General features: G+C 48.6%; 1 pseudogene; it reads left to right on the top strand.

Annotated features, from left to right (window-relative positions):
• Positions 1-728: 728 nt before the first annotated feature.
• On the top strand, positions 729-6,871 carry LOC140508096 (class I histocompatibility antigen, Gogo-OKO alpha chain-like; annotated as a pseudogene).
• The last annotated feature ends 532 nt before the right edge of the window (positions 6,872-7,403 follow it).

Genomic DNA, 7,403 nt, shown 5'->3' with positions numbered 1-7,403 from the left:
AGAGTTAAGTGATTTGCCCAGGGTCACATAGCTACTAATTGTCTGAAGCCTGGATTAGAACTCAGGTGGCCCTTGGCTCTGTCCACTGTGTCACATCCCTGCCCCTTTTTTGGTGAGACAAAGTGTTCTACTCTGATTCCACATTCCATCTACTTGACTCTGATTTAGTCTTTATTCTTGAAACCTTGGCTGGTTTATCTCCAAGGCCTGGGGAGGTTACAAGACTTGCCTGAGTCTCAGCTGGGATGGATGGCATTAAATCTGAGGTGGCAACCCAGTCCTCCACACATCAGCCTGCAGATTTCTTCAGTCCTCAGATACACTCAGTTTTGGGTGTAGACATTTTCTCCCCAACTTCTAAGGAGGTGAAAGGGTCACACTAAGGAAGGAGTTTGGAAGGCCAGTAGGGGAAGGTTGAAGGCTGGGATCTTCTTTTTCTCTGGTTCAAGCTGGGAGCACAAGGGCCGAGTCTTTCTGGAGTGCTGAAGGTAGGATAGAAGACTCCTTCGCTCCACAGAACTACACACTGTTCTGTCAATAATAGAGAAAGAGGTAAAGTCTGTAAAGCTGGGGATTTCCTCCTGGTCAGTCTCAGTTTTGGTCTCTCAACCTATGTGGGCTCCTTCTGCCCAGTCACCAATGACGTTCGTTGTCTCCCATCTGCTATTGGCTGGCAGAGCCTCTGAGAAGCCAACCAGAAGTGAGGGATTCGTCCCTTTATAAACCCTGAGCAAACTGTTCTCAGTGATCTCTTGCCTTTCTGCCTGTGGACTATGGAGCGTCATGTGAGCTCTCTCTTTTTGTTGGGGACCCTGACCTTGACAGAGACCTGGGCAAGTAAGTAAAGAACAGTATTCAGCGGCTTCCTGGAGCCTCGACACAGCGAGGTAGATGAGTGGGGGGATGGGGTTTCTTGCACAAAGCTCCTCCCATCCCAGCCCAGGGTGGGGTTCCCTGGAACCCGCTCCTTCTTCTCAGGGGCAGCCAGGGAGGTGCTGATAGGAAGAAGCTGGGAATATGCCTGTGTGTGACTCTGGGACCAGCAGCCTGCCATCTATTAACTGGCTTTGAGGGAGGTGGGGGGGGGGGTTGTCTTTGTGTCTGTTGCTTAGTTTGGGGGGGGGGGGTGAGTAGGGAGTAAGGTGGTGCGGGGACTAGCCTGGAGGGAGAATGAGTGCGACAGTCCTGGGGGCGTTACGAAGGAGCAGGAGAGCTGCTGTCCAGCCCCATCCAAGGGCGAGGACAGAATCAGGAGGAGCTTTGTTAAAGATATTCACGGAGGATCGGGAATGGAGAGGGGCGGATGGGATGAGGCTGAGGGCAAGTGAGGTCACAAGATGGGGGGCCGAGGATGAGGAATGTGAGAGACTCCGGACTCGGTCCAGAAGAGGACAAGGGGCAGGCGAAGGGGCATTAGGACCTGTCTGCGTTGTCAGTGAAGGCGTTTGACTGATCTCAAAGCTCCATAGTTCCGAGAATTATCACCTGGCGCTGTGCGCCTGCAGAGTCCTGGGCGTAGGGGCCGGAATGCCAGGTGTGGGGAGGCATCTCAGAACCGCTGAGTTCGGAATCCGGGGTCACACCCGGAGTGTGACGGAGTCATGGTTCCGTTGACCTGAAAACTTTGTTAAGAAAAGGCAACAAACTAAATGCATACATTCTATGATTTAATTAATTAATTGATCAATTCCCTATTAAAGATAACGGTAACATAATGCATTATGGAGCCAGAGATGTTCTGGCTACCCAGTGCAGAAATCTTCTGGCTTATATACATTTTGCCATGAGAAAGAAACTCTCCTAATTAAGCAAACCATAAATTCAGTAAGACTGGACAATTAACAAAGCAATGTTGGTCAGGCCTTGGGATTTCAGGCTGGGTAAGCATATGTCTCCGTGATAAGGAAAGAAACTCCACCACTAGTAAGTGGCAGGCTTCCTCCCCTAAACAGATAATTGACATAGAAAAGGGTGAACAATGTTCAATAGAAATTACGACCTAAGATGTCTATATTTTCTTTACCATTAATATGCCATAACATAGTATGTGTCTACAGATAATAAGATTCAAAGGAAAGTCTCATTATTCAAGATATAGTGTCTTAGGTTAAAGGTCTCCTTAAGGAGTGTAGAGTCGGCCTTGGCTGGCTTTTGCTGACATAGGAAAGGCATTCTCTGAGTTTACTTCAGAGAGAACAAAGAGATTATTCCAAAATTTTATATTAAACATTATCAGTTCACACACGTTGTTTGGCCGCTGACCCAAGGCTGCTGGGGTCGGGTCTACGATGTCACTGCCCTGACCCCAGCCTGCGTCCCCACGTCCTAGGCCCTCACTCCATGAGGTATTTTGCCGCCGTCATGACAAGGCCGGAGCTCTGGGAACCATGGTACATTGCCGTGGGCTACGTGGACGATCAGCACTTTGTGCTCTTCGACAGCGACAGCCCGAGTCTGAGGATGGAGCCGCGGGCGGTGTGGATGGAGCGGATGGATCAGGAGGACCCAGGCTACTGGGAGCGAAACACGTGGATCTCTAGGGCGAAAACACAGGTTTACCGAGGGAACCTGAAGACCCTGCTCAGCTACTTCAACCAGAGCTCGGGCGGTGCGTGACACAGTCCTGGAGCACAGTGGGGTGAGGGCAGGCCGGGTCCAAGCCATTCCACGGTCACCTGCGACTCCCACTGGAGGACACGGGAAGACCCGGGGCGGGGGTCGGGTCACAGAATCTTCGAGGGGCTGGGGAATCTGACCTTGCTTACTGGGGCGGGGCCCGGGGCAGGGGTCCACACGTTTCAGCGAATGTCGGGCTGCGAAGTCTCCCCCGAGCTCACCTTCAAGCGCGGGTTTCTACAACATGCCTACGACGGCCAGGACTACCTCACCTTGGACACAGACACCTACACGTGGATGGCGGCCGTGCCCCCCGCTGTGAACACCAAGCGGAAGTGGGAAGCAGACAGGGGCATTGTGGAGGGATATAAATCCTATCTGGAGGAGACGTGAGTGCTGTGGCTGAAGAAACACCTGGAGATGGGGAAGGAGATACTGATGAGGACAGGTACCGCCTGACCCCGTCCGAGTGTAGGTGACACTCAGTCCACCCTGCAGCCTCAGCTCTGGGCTCTGGGCTCTGGGCTCTGACTTCCAGGGACCCGTTGTACCCCAGGGCTAGAATTTTGGAATGTTCCCCCTGCCCCTAACCTTTCTTGTGCCCCTGGAGGGGACCGGGGAAAGGGAACCTGGAATTGCCTCTCACCTTTGCCTCCAGACCCACCTTCTGCCCGAGTGACCCGCCACACTGCCCCCAGTGGAGATGTGACCCTACGGTGCTGGGCCCAAGACTTTTACCCCAAAGAGATCTCCCTGACTTGGCTGAGGAATGGGGAGGAACAGTCCCAGGACACGGAGTTCATTGAGACCAGGCCCGCAGGAGACGGGACCTTCCAGAAGTGGGCAGCTGTGGATGTGAACCCTGGCCAGGAAGGCAAATACACCTGCCGAATTCAGCACAAGGGGCCGTCTGAGCCCCTCACCCTGCAGTGGGGTAAGGACAGTGAGGAGGAGCTGGGAAAAGGCCATCCCCCACACTCCTACAGGACCAGAGGGAGGGGGAGTTGGCGGGGAGGGGTTAGTGACTCAGGCCTGACAGGGATCAGGGCCTCTCACTTCTTTTTTTCATTTCAGAGCCACAGTCCTCATCCACCTGGCTCACCGTGAGGGGCATTGCTGCCGGCCTCCTCCTCCTCCTCATTGCAGTCCTTGCTGGAGTTGGGATGTGGAGAAAGAAGAATTCAGGTAGACTGGACTGGGAGGGGAGTCATTAGGGATCAGGCACCATGGAGATCCTGGCTTCCCCTGACCCAGCAGCTTGTCTTTCTGTCCTCAAGTCTTCTGTTTCTGCTCTAAGGGACAGTCAGATGGGCCCTGAGTGTAGATGAACAAACCTGTAACTAGAAGGTATTTCTCTGGAGGATGCCTGACAGGGATGTAACAGACTGGCTGAGTGGGGAATCTGCTTCAGACTCAGCTCAGACATGAACATGGGGATCTCTGCGTGCGGGGGCCTGAGTGTCTCCCCAGCTGGGGCCTGTAGACCAGCCCTGGGAATCCCTGGAGGCAGGCCTTAAGGGGGGGATGCCTATTTGGGGGCCTTTTCTCTCTTCCTCTTGGATATAGAGGCTGGACTGGAGTGGGACAGGGGATGCAGCCCCAGTTATTTGTTGTGTCTCCAAGACAAATCTTTGAACTTCTGAGACCCTAGTGTTGTCTCCTCTCCTGGATTCCTCACTAGAAATTTCTTTTCTTTTCCAGGTGGAAATGGAGATGATTTTGTTCAGACTGCAGATAAACAAAGGGTAAACTTGGAGGGTAGAAAGAAGGGATCAGCCCATGGTATCTCTGGGACAAAGCAATGAGAAGGCAGAGGAAAGGCTTAGCCCAGTAGCCTTCCCTTGGTGTCCCCTTCCCTTCTCGTTCCCTGGTTCTGGGATGTATGTCTCTGTTTCCCTCCTTTGTTTCCAGGCAATGACAGTGCACAAGGATCAGATGTCTCTCTCACAGCCAGAGGCAAGATTTTGGGGGCCTGGAAGGAGGGGGGCCTGGGGTAGAGGGAGCCAAGCAAATAGGAAGGTCTGTGGGAGGTTGGGCTGAGGATTGACTGGGTGGGGAGGCAGGTCCTGCAGAATGATTAGAGGCTGGAGGCCAGAGGGGACTTGGAGGATCCCCCGGAATCTGTCTTTCCTTCTTCAGTTTGAGAGAATTGCCTGATATGGACCTGGAAAAGAAAACCAGTCTGCAGTCCCTGGGTTGTTCCTGTCATAATGGCAAGCAAGGTGGGATTGTTGTCATTTTTCTTTCTTGGAATTCAGTTTCCTAACCTCAGGTTAAACTGTAAACATCTGAAGGATTGATATCCTTTAATCCATGGTAATCCACAGCTGTGCTTTCATGCCTTTGGCCACTAAACCTGTGGGAGTCTGAGTTTTGGCACTACCCACATGGGCTGTGCAGGTGCACCCAGCCAATCAGATGCCGAGTAAAACCACATAAAAGCTGGTAGTGTGATGTTACCTTGGGCCTCACTCTTGGGAAGAATATTTTGCCTGAGATCTCTTGATGTTCTGGACAAGGACTCTGGGTAACTAGGATTTAAAAGCCCCCCCCCCCCCCCCCCACCTTATGTGAAGCCAGAGGAAGAAGATGATGGGGTGGGGTGCAGTCCTCTGACAAACCAACACCAGAATCCTTCAGACTTCCTGGTGAGCCTGTCGATTTCCCAGGCTCATCAGTCTAGAGTCTGAAGGGACCTCCACGACCCTCGGGTTCAGTTGCTTAGGATAGTGCCTAGTCCATAGGAGACTCAATCAAGGTTGTTGGCCTGCCTGGCTCCAATCTCCAAACCCATTCCTCTGATCTCTAGGACTTTTCTATGACTGTAAAATCTGCTTGATAATTACTAAAAACTTGATCATTCAGTAGAACAATGATAGATAACAAGTTATTGAAAGAAGATTCTGGAAATAGAGGACCCTTCAACTGCTTTCTGGGTCACTGGGGAATAAAGTGCACCCATATGGAACAATTGTAAAAAAAACCCAAGGTTATGTTTAGATGCAGTTTCTGAAGTCCAGGCTCAGTCAGTCACAGGTGTTCAGGGTAGTTAGTCTGGGATAGCCAGGGAAGGCTTCCTAGTGAGGAGGGGGTTTCAGTTTCAAAGTAAAAGGAATTTGATGAGGGATTTGAACTTGGATGGGAAAAAATGCATCTTTATTTCACCTAACTTCTAATTGAAACATAATCATCCCTTTGACTATTAAATTTTCAAAAACCATAGTAGCACTCTGAGAAGGCATTTACTAAAAGCTTCACTAGATGACACACAAACAGGTTAACATGATCTGCATTGTAGATGGAACAGCAATAGAAGTGACCAAGGAACGTATCATTAGGTAAATATAAGTGCATTAATTTTGGGTAAAGTTGACCATACGAGCATCACTATACTGGCCATATCTTTTTAGATAAACGATATCAGCGTTTAACATACAGAGGTATGAATCTTTCGGACCACAACAATACTGAAAACTTGACTTATTTACTTACATGAGAATGATGAGAGAAATACAACTGTATTTTAGATGTCATTAGGCACTTTTTGTATATATGATCATATGCATACATACTCCCATACTTATATATGCATATGTATGTATATATATTTAGGGTTAGGGTTTGTGTGTGTGAGAGAGAGACAATAACTACTAACCAATCAATTCATCAATAAGAGTTATGAAACTGACCCAGCAATACCACTACTAGGTTTATTTCAGGAGATGACTGGGAAAAAAAGAAAAGAACCAGTATGTTCTCAGATATTTGTGGCAGCTCTCTGTGATGGCAAAGAACTGGAAATCATGGGGATGCCAATCAAGTGGGCAATGGTTGAGCAAGTTGTTACGTGATTATTGTGAAATACTACCGTGCTCTAAGAAATGATGAAAACATGGAAAGACTTGCAGGAAATAATGAAGAGCGAAATGGGCAGGACCAAGGAACACTGCATACACTAACGGGAATATTTGTAAAGAAGAATTTTGAATGACTAAGTCATTTTGACCATTATAAATATCCACATTACCTACAAAGGACCTATGAAGGAAGATGCTGTATGCATCCAGAGAGAGGAATGAGAAGCAGAAGTATGTATAGAATGATTTTAAGGACACACATACACTCACATGCACACACATTTGTATCTAATGGTATCTGTCTCTAGGGCCGGGAAAAAGGGAAGAAAAAAGAGAATAAAAAGAAAATAACATGATAATTTTATTAAATATTTACAAAGAAAAGCACGTTATGCACAATAGATTTGAGTTTCATGTGTAGTCATTATTCAAGTATATTATATAACCGCTTTGTTTTATGTCACAAGTTCAAGACAAAATACACAAATATATAAAAATCAAAGCTATAACTGGTTCCTGGGGGCTGCAGGCTGGGCGTCAGTGACTAAGCCAGATGTGAGGACACAGCTTGGGTTGTTCAGCTTGTCCAGAGTCCAGTTCACTAGAACCACTGTGAGTGAGGACAAAGCGAAGAGATGAGAGGAAAGAGAAGGAATAGGGAAAAGTAATGGGAAAAGATATTGGTCTCTGCTGTTTTCGTCCTTTCTAGTGATTCCCTGTACTATTCTGGGGTTCTTATACTTCCCCCAAATAATCAGGATCTGGTCCTCTCCTCCTGTTAGGAGGCACGCTTAACAATAGCTCGCTGATAGTTCAGGCTCAACCTTGGGATGAAATGTGGTCCTCACAAATTATTTAACATTAAAGAAAGGAGGTTGACTTTGCCCTAACACATCAAGGATACAGGAACACTCTTCTGAATAGGGCTCC

This window comes from Notamacropus eugenii, chromosome 5 (assembly GCF_028372415.1).
Source record: "Notamacropus eugenii isolate mMacEug1 chromosome 5, mMacEug1.pri_v2, whole genome shotgun sequence".
Classification (NCBI taxonomy): Eukaryota; Metazoa; Chordata; class Mammalia; order Diprotodontia; family Macropodidae; genus Notamacropus; species Notamacropus eugenii.
The sequence above is the reverse complement of the archived record's forward strand: the minus strand, read 5'-3'. Positions and strand labels throughout refer to the sequence as shown.